Here is a 10,666-nt window from a genome sequence, read left to right as displayed (position 1 = left end):
CCGATCTCAAATCGGCCTTCAAATCATCAATTTATGTTTTATAAATGTTTTTACTAAAATCATCAATTTCTTCAATTTGATTCATCAAACAATCGCTAAATTCAAGGTTGGAATCTTGAAATATAGACAAATTGAGTCAAAAATACTTACCCCAATCCAAATAGTAAAAATGCACTCCAAAATCTCCCAAATCCGAACTTAAAAATCATGTGAGAAAAAATGACTAAATTTCAACAAGTAAAAAGAAGGCAACACCTATTCCAACTCGAATCAAATCATAGATGACCCCGAACACACATTTAATAAGTCTAACATAATTCCTGCGAGATTACACCCAAGATAGCCTTTTGAGTCACCCAATTTGGCCTTAAAATGAGGGAGATATGATGTTTTGAAGTTTTAAAGGAAGTTTGAAAAAATTTTAGGGACATAAATGGCATTTTCGTAATTTTTTGAACCAGAAAAAAAAATCAGCAATAAGAAAATCTTCGTTTTAGCACCCAAAATTCATTCGGAACCTCCCAGATAAAAAACATATGTGCATTTCTATCATGAAATACGCTACGAACCTGATCAAGCACTCAAAACACCGAAAAAAGGTCATATTGACCCGATATTGACCATGGTCAAACTCCAAATCCTTAACTTAACTAGTTTCTCAACCAATAATCCAAAACACACTAGAGCCCCTCGAGACCCCATCCAATTATACCAACAAGTACAAATACAATATCCAAACTATCCAAAGCCTCAAAACACCCACGGGAGTATCACAATAAAGAATCGAGGCTCAAAACGAATAGAATTTCTTTTAAGTTGTTAAATCTCCATTCTTTCAAAAGAGTGTCCGAATCATACTTTAACACTTCGGATCCAAACTTTGTACACAAGTTAATTCAACTATATAGACCTATCCAAAGTCTCGAAACACCAATTGGAGTCTAACAACATCAAAGTCAACTCTTGGTCAAACTTATGAACTTTTAAGTTCTTCAAATTGCCAACTTTCGACAAACAGTGTCGAGTCCTCTTAGGAACATCCAAAATAGAATGCGAACATACATACAAGTCTAAACCATCACACGAACCTATTGGAACCATAAAACTCGATACCGAGTCCGTTTACCCAAAAGTCAAACCTTGGTCAACTCTTCCAACTTGAAGCTTCCAAATCGAGAATCATTCTTCCAAATCAATCCCAAACCACTTGAAAACTAAAACCACCCATACACGCAAGTCATAATACATTATATAAAACTACTCAAAGTCTCAAACTACCCAACGGAATACTAAAGGTCAAAACGACCAATCGGGTCGTTACATATGGATTCTATCCAGGTAAAAGATGGATAGAATCCATGCAATATAGCAAAAATTGGGTCCGAAAACCCATTTGAAATTTCTGTTGGGGAGTTCATGAATCCACAATTTAGCTCCCATTGGGATGTGCAGTTTTATCTGGATGAAAAGGAGGGTGTGGAGAAGACAACAGGTCTCGTTATCAAAGGTGTAAAAACTACACCTACATAGTTTGAGGACTATACTCTCCAAAATGTTACTGTACTTATGGTAAATCCTGAAAGATGCCCTACTATTTGGAGAATCCGACACGCATCGGACGGTATTTTTGAAGAACCCGAACAAACAAAATTTGAGTACAAGTTGTTCAGAATAAAGAAAAAGATCATTTGATGGTGTTGTAGTTAGAGTGGGGGGATAATCTTCCTTCCTAATAAGTACCACTATGACTAATAACAAAAAAAAAAGGAGCGAGATGATGATGTTGCATAAGTTACAGTACCAATTATATTGTTTACCATTTTATATTTTTATTAAATACGTATTATTAATTACGGATTAATTTCCAATTTGAAATATTTTGACTAAGTTTCCAATCTGCTAAGGCTAAAAGTTGTAGGGAAGGGGGTAAAGAGTTAACAGTAAAATTTGAGCTCCAAATAAGAGTAGGCATGCAATTGGGGCCCTAGAAGTGGCAAAAAAGCTGGGGTAGTAGGGATGGCAATGGGGCGGGGCAGGTGCGAGGCGGGATGTATTTTGTTTGATGCTGGGCGGGGCGGGTTTACTCTTATGCGGGTGCGGGCCGGGCGGTGCGGGTTAAAACAATTTTAAAATTTTTTAAAACGGGGCGGGGGCGGGTTGCGGGTTCAATGCGGGATAACTTTGAATTTTATCTTTTTTTGAAGCAAACTAATCATTTCAACTATAATTTCACATTCTTCTTCACTAGCACCAACGACACGAGGGAATAATAAGTGGAATGTGGGTCCCAAAGTGTCAAAATCTCTATCTCACAGTCATTTGTGCCTAATTTTCAGAATCACGGAGAAGAAAATTTAATTATTTGTAGATTTTTTCTTTGCTATAATAATATATTGTGCATATAGAATTATACATACATAAAAATTATAGAATAACTATATGCATAATTCGATTTTATTACCGGCATAAATTAATATGCGGGGCGGGGCGGGGCGGGGCGGGGCGGAACGGAACGAGTTTAATTGCGTCTGAGGTTTTTAATTAATCATATTTGAATCATGCATTTCAAGAAGTACGACACATCCGTGAGGGGAAAAATAGAACTTTGTCATTTAATTTATAGTTGTTTGCTTTCCAGCAATATACATGCCTTCTTTATTAAACATATTTTTGATAACATGAGTCTTTTTTTTTTAAGGTTAAAGATATTATATTAATACTAATAATAATAATATTCCACGATGCTATCTTAGGGAACGTGTCCATTGATCCACCGTGAGTACATATTTGTTCCATGCCGCCTAGGGCATTATCATTACCTAGTGAAGCTAAAATATTACGTGCCGACAAACTACATGTCCGGAAACTATTACAACCCTCCTTGTCCTTAAAATACACATTTAGAGCAAAATTAGGAGGTTCCGCAAAATAGCTAGTTATATTATAGCTAGGTTGAAGTAGTGCTTCCTTGGCCAAATGGTGTGCAACCCTGCTGCCCTCTCGAAAATTATGCTTCATTCGGATCTCCCCCCTCTCCATTAGCTTCTCCATTAAGTACCTGCATTCATAAAGTAAAGTGTTGTAAGTAGGATAATCCTCTTCTAAGAAACGTATTACCTCAGTAGCATCCGTCTCAATTTCACATGGAGTGAAATTTCCCTTCATAATTGTTTGCAAAGCTTGTCGATAAGCTAGCAACTCTGCATGGATTGGTGATATACTTTCACACTTTGTGTAGAAACCCAGCATCCATTCTCCCTTATTGTTTCTTATGACTCCACTGATGCCTCCATGCAAGTGCTCTTCGTTGAAAGCCCCATCGATATTAATCTTGTACCAATCCTTAGGAGGTGGATGCCACTTGACTTTGACTTTAATGGATGTATTACTAGTAATGTGTGGAGTAGCTAATAAAAAATATTCCAGAGCATGGTTAAACATTTTTGTGGTGTTTATTTTATTACCAGTGTTGTTAATATTATTCTCATTTCTAGTTTTCCATATTGTCCATAGTGCAAACGGAAAAACTTCTACCCAATTGATGAGATTGTTTGGTATGTTAGGAGCTTTTTTTCTTAGGAAATCCACCCAATGCTCTTGTGGCAGAGGGTTGTTTAAAGGAACACTTATAGATGCCCAGGAAAGCTTTGCCACTTTACAATCCTAAAAAAAGTGAAGAATAGATCCATTAGTTCTATAAATAGGGCAGTTTGTGTCTATGTTAACACCTATTTTCCCTAAGTAATCTCTAGTAGGAAGTCTTGAGTGGTAACACTTCCATATAAAAAACTTTTTGATAACATGCTTCAAACTACTAATAAAGAGAATAACAAAACTGAATATTTTGTTTTAATTTAGTGATGCTAAACTAATTAGCAGAAACGGAGAAACCTAATTATTCATTTAGTATCCAAATTATTCATGACAAAGTTTGTGTTAGTCGGAGATAGAGATCCTGTCACTCCAGCAGATAAATGATAGAATATGTTTCATAAAATAACTATTAAACTCTCCATTTTATAAAATAATAAAATATCAAACTAGTTTGTTTTAGAAAAAAAATTAAGTGGGGCGGGGCGGAGCGGATTGAAAACTGAAAAAATAACTATGCGGGGCTGGGCGGGGCAGGTTGAATTTTTTGTGGATTTTGCCAAACCCGCCCCGCCCCATTGCTATCCCTATGGGGTAGGTCAAATTTGCCGGATTAAACTGGGTCAAATAATAAATGGCAAAGGGCCAAATATATCCTTGTACTTTCGAAAATGGTCTATGAATATCCCTCGTTATACTATTGGGTTATATATACCCCTGCCGTCATACTTTGAAACAAAAATACCCTTATTATCGTCGCATATCAGAAGGTACAATTGCTTAAAGTAACATCATTTTGACTAACTTCAGAGATTGGAATCAGAGTCTGGAAGGAATTGAGAGAAGACAAAGTTGATCCCTTAATTTGAAATTTGCGTTGGGTGGTGGGTTTCTTTTAAACGGATCGGGTAAAAAAAAGAAATGGGTCATTTTAATCTGGTGCTGACTACATGGCACTCCATCCAAAATAAGGGTATTTTTGTTTCAAAGTATGATGGCAGGGGCATATATAACCTAATAGTATAACAAGGGGTATTCTTAGACCATTTTCGAAAGTACAAGGATATATTTGACCCTTTGCCGAATAATAGATGGCTCATGACCTAATTCACTCAAAAAGTTCTGCGTTCAAAATGAGTTGGTAATACACATGTAAAATAACGGGTCACAATTTTTTAAATGCCTTTTTAGATATTATACAAATACAAGCATATTAGATACATTAGACGATTATATTTGAAAAAGCTTGTCTTGACCTAGAATATATTTTCTTTTATAAAAAAAATGAAACTTCACGATAGTGTTCCATATTTCATCCAAGATACTGTCATGGGTTTTAACTTTGAAGTTTGAAATCTACGACACTGTCATGAATTTAAGAATTGACTTATTTTCAATGACTTAAATATGTGTTTATTTTTCAATTATAAGTCCGAAAAATAGCTAGTCTGAATGTTATGAATACTCTGTACCCTTCTCGCCCCAAATTCTTCTGATATTTCATCCCTTTCTTCTAGTGTCTCATCCCCTTATATATAATGTTCTATTGTTAGTTTTTCCCTGTAACTTCCAATTATTAATGAAAACAAGTTTTAATGTTGCCGTGAATCTCTAAGTTTATCAGCTTTTACTTCAACTTTCTTCTACTATGATTCTCAAGATATAATTGTTATCACAAAGGATTAACTATGATCTTAGCTAATTTATTTATAATTCATAGAGAAGGACGTGGTTTTGCATCTTCTTCTCTTGTGGGTGTTTACAGAGAAATGAAGAATATAATATTTTCGAAAATTCCATTATTGAAGTTTGAAGGTAGAGGGTTTGAAATTTAAAATCCGAAAAGTTTGTTAAATTGAATGGGTGTTGTTGCAATATTTTTGAAACATATTTGGAAATTTAAATCCAAAATTTGAGCATATTTAGAGGAGATTTAGAGTGGTTTGGGTCGAATTTTGGCAATTATGGTAATTTTATATCTGTATATATCTCCACATATATTCGCATGTATATAAGTGTATGTCTGTTTGTAAATCCATATATTTCATGTATATCTTTATTTATTCACGAATATATGTGTGAGATATACATAATATACAACTTGATATACAATATAGTAGGTGTAATCAACTACAAGTGTACAGTGATATACATAGGTCTATAGTGATATACATGGTTCTACACGGATATATACGGGAATATACATGTTATTACAATGAAATTGTCTGAAATCGTGAGATTGAATATTTGGTGAATGTGTGCATTTTTTTGGACGAATCTGGTTTGGAAGGAGACAAGCATGAAATTAGGAGTTGAATATTAATATTCTCCTACCTTTTTTTGTTTCTTTGGTAGAACTTGGCTACACATTGCTAGTTTTTTTAGGCTTTAATTAATCACTAAACATAATTTTTGGCTAAAATTCTACCAGTAGTTATTGGGAGTGATATGTACATGTCAATTTTCTTTTTTTAATTGAGATTTTTTCCTTCCTATACCATATATGAAACTTTATTACCAAAAATGTGCACAGTTTCTAATTTACCCGCCATGTCCATATTTTTCCTACAATTATTATACCATTCATTAAATACTAATTATTAGTAGCTGAATCTTCCTAATTAGGCGTGCTAAAATTCAGGAACAGAATATTCTAATTGATTTAGCCACAAATCAAATCTGTTCAAAAGCTCAATTCGTCAAAATCAAATCTGTTCAAAAGCTCAGATCTGTTCTTCGATATTTTCGCTTAAGACACAAATCAAAAGCTCAGTTCGTCGAAATCAGAAGCTCAATTTCAAATTGTAGAAATCAGTTCTGCAAAAGCTCTGTTCGTCGACATTCTCTCTACATCTCTCTCTATTTCTCAATCGCAAATTTCAGTAATACAAAGCAAATGAAAAGAGAGCAGCAATTCCACCATTGACAGTCATTAAAAAGCTTGAAAGCTTTGAATTTAAATTTGGGTTTTCAAAAATCATTATTTTTTTGGATTGGGTGTTGTTGAAAATAATCGGGAATATGGTTTGGAGTTTATATCTCAATTTTGAGGGGTTTTGGTGAAGATTAGACTTGGTTTTGACTGAATTTCAGATTGAAACTCGAAGAAGAAGAAGAAGACATATTGCAGAAATTGTAGATAAATCGTAGATTATTTGTATTCTGATTATAGATGCTTAATTTTTTGTTTTCACAAATAAAAAACGGCTAAAACTTCTACAAATCTTCTGAAAAAACTCAATTATGTCAAAAATCCCAATTATGCTACAATTGAATGGGAATTGGGATATAAAAATTCAATGTACCCAGTTTGTAGATATTTTGTAGATAAATTGTAGATTATTTGTATTCTGATTGTAGATGCTTTGTTTTCTGTTTTCACAAATCAAAAACGACTAAAACTTCTACAAATCTTCTGCAAAAAACGCAATTATGTCGAAAATACCAATTAAGCTACAATTGAATGGGAATTGGGATATTAAAATTCAATGTACCCAGTTTGTAGATATTTTGTAGATAAATTGTAGATTATTTGTATTCTGATTGTAGATGCTTTGTTTTCTGTTTTCACAAATCAAAAACGACTAAAACTTCTACAAATCTTCTGCAAAAAACGCAATTATGTCGAAAATACCAATTAAGCTACAATTGAATGAGAAATTGTACCAACGTCGAAAATACCAATTAAGCTACAAGCTACAATCGAACCTCAATCCCACGCACTAGCAAGTTAGATTAATTAGTGATATACATTGATATACTTGGTGATATATATGTTATTGCCATGAAATCGTCTGAACTTATAGGATTGAAGATTTTATTAAATGTGTGCGATTTTTTTGGGTGAATCTGAATTTTAGAAAGGGACAAGGATAAAATTGGAGAATTAAATTAGGGGTTGAATACTCATATTCTCCTAATCTTTAGTTTGTTTGGTAGGATTTAGCTATTCATTGCCAATGTTTTAGGATGTAGCTATTACTTAGCCTAACCTTTGACTAATTCTTGCCAGTAGTTGTGAGAAGTTGTTATGAACACTTCTGATGCCCAATCAGCTATCCTAGTCAGCAGCCACGTCATGGATCCTCAAGGAACTGGAAACGTGAGGCACAACACGAGAATTTGCAAAACACCAAAAGCTCTAACTGATTTTGTTTGGCAGCATTAATTGTACCCTTAAAATACACTATGGTATAGAATTGGTAATTTGGTATACTAAGTGTAATTAAGTCAAACCTTAAACATTGAGGGTAATAAGGTTTCCTATGTGGTATAGGAATGTAAAAATTCCTTTTTTTTTTTAATTTAAGGGTGGGCCATTTGTTTAATAGCATCCACATGTCAAGCCCATTAACATAAGGGCAAATTTGACATTTTGCCTAACGGTAAGGTTATATTGGAACCGACACTATAATGGAGAATATATCTAAATAATAAATAATAGTAGAGGAGTATTCTTAGCCCTTTTTCGTTTTCAACAAAACTATACTGAAGTATAGCAACTTTTTTAGATTTCACGTGGATAAGCATGTTTATAGTCATTCAAATTAGAGATTATAAATTCAATGAATGAGTTAACGAAAAATTCTATTTCACCGGATTCATGTTGAAGATAGTATGCAGTTGTCATATCATTCGTGCAGATCACTACATATGCAACAAAAATAAAATAATCTAACTATAGGAGTGGTAGCCAAAACAATTCTAAAAATCAACATCACGAACAATAGCATTATTCTCCTCCTGCAACAATTCACACATAATAATTTTGTATAAACCCATTCTAAGATGAACTTTAACATCTTTTAGTCCCAAATAACTAGACAGATTTGCATTTCATACAAAGGCCCTTAATCGTTTCTTCAATAGGAAAATCATTAACTATTTTTGGGTTAGCAATATAAAGCCAGCAATTCATTCTATAAATTCCTCTCTCAACCCCACACAATTTGGATGAGTCCTATTTTACATGCATCTACAATGTGCAAGTTCCATCTACACAAAGAGGAAAAATATCACGACCCGAAATTCCCAACCTCGGGACCGCAATGACGCCTAACATCCACTTGTTCGACAAGCCGACGTTAATAAAGATTAACCAATTTTTAACAATTAATTCGAGGTAATGACATTAAACAAGAAATAAACTCCAAGTTTAACACAGTGTGAATATAAACAACGTGATACTAACTACTCCCAGAAATCTGGAGTCACAAGTACATGAGCAACTAGAAGTCTTAGTCTAAAATAAATACAACTTTTCGAAAGAGATAAACATTAAAGGTAGGAAATTTAAGGGACTTCAAGATCTGCGAAGGCCTCCGGATCTACCTCAAGTCTCCGAAATGAATGTGATTCAAGCCGACGCTCCTCAAGCACCGCTCGGACCAATACCAGTATCTGCACAAAAAGTGCAAAAGTGTGGTATGAGTACAACCGACCCAATGTACTCCATAAGTGTCGAGCCTAACCTAGATGAGGTAGTGACGAGGCTATGACAAGACACCTATGTAAAAACCATGTACAAATATATATATAAAGCAACAAAATAACAAGTAGAACGATAAGATATTAACTGGGAGGGGACATGCGAAAGGGAAAAATATCAAAAAAATGGCAAGTACGAAATCACGAAATAACATCTTCCGAATTAGGCAACAATATAACCAAGTAAATCACTAAAACCGGAAATCAAATAAAGCAATGATATGAAAATGGTAGGGCATCACCCTTCGTGCTTTTACTCTCGTCCTCACCATGTACCTTTCGTGCTTTTACTCACTGGCACAACATCACCCTTTGTGCCTTTACTCTCAAATCTCTCAATATATGATAATAAACGCAAATAAGACACGGCAATACCCTTCGTGCTTTTCTCTCTTCGTTACCAAGCAAGAATACAAATTCGAATGATAAAACAAGGCGAAAAATAATTTCACTTCAATTATGGTGCCATGATGTCAAACTCAACTTTCAAAATATTCCACATCTTAAAAATAAACAATAAATACGAAACGAATCATTAAAAGAAATAATAATCTAACATAAGCATGGATAACATACTTAACGAAACAATATAATACAAAAAATAATAATTTCCACCTGCATGCTTTAACGCAATGACAACGTATAGATACTCGTCACATCACATATACATTATCCCCACACATAAACTATGTAGCAAATAGACCCACAAGTCCTAATCCATCAAGTCAAGGTTAACCACGGTACTGACCTCATTACGCAACCAAATCAATGCTCAACCATGATTTTTCCTCTAGAATTAACCTCCAAACTAATTAAATCTAACTAAATATAATTTTAATAATTCGAAACAGGCTTTAGAGACTACCCACGAGTGAAAATGATTCAATCTTTATTGATTTTGGAAAAGGTCAACAAAAATCAACCCCGACCCGCTTGGTCAAAACCTGAGATTCGGACCAAAACCCAATTACCTATTCACCCTCGAGCCCGGTTATGTTATTAGTTTCGAAATCCAACCTCAATTTGAGGTCTAAATCTAAATTTCTCAAAATTCCCAATTTCTACCAAAATCCCTAATTTCTACCATAAAAAAGTATAAATTAAAGGTTAAAAATAAATGGGTGTTTATGCAAATATATGAAAACAAGTTAAATTTACCAACCTATGAAGTTGGGATAAAATGTCTCTTCAAAATCACCTCTAGGCCGAGCTCAAACTTGAAAATAATGAAAAATGAGAATAATTCCGATTTTTGAAGCTTTAAATCACTGGGCATCGGGTATTCTTCGTGTTCGCGCGACACCTGACGTGATCGCGAAGCATTAGAGGCCAGAAGCCTTTTGCGTTCGCGGGAAACCCTTCGCGTTCACGAAGGCTTGCTCCCCCTTGCCTTCGCGTTCGCAAGCAAATGTCCGCGTTCGCGTAGGGTAATCACCTGCCTCCCACATAATCCCCTTAACCCATGGCGTTCGCGAGTGAACGGTTGCGTTCGCGAAGGGTAATCCCCCCACTGCTTCGCATTCGCGACCGGTTATCCACGTTCGCGTAGAAGAACTCCACCCCTGTCACAGTTTCTCCTTCGCGATCG

The sequence above is a fragment of the Nicotiana attenuata genome, unplaced genomic scaffold (genome assembly GCF_001879085.1).
Source record: "Nicotiana attenuata strain UT unplaced genomic scaffold, NIATTr2, whole genome shotgun sequence".
NCBI classification, from domain to species: Eukaryota; Viridiplantae; Streptophyta; class Magnoliopsida; order Solanales; family Solanaceae; genus Nicotiana; species Nicotiana attenuata.
Note: the sequence above shows the minus strand (reverse complement) of the source record.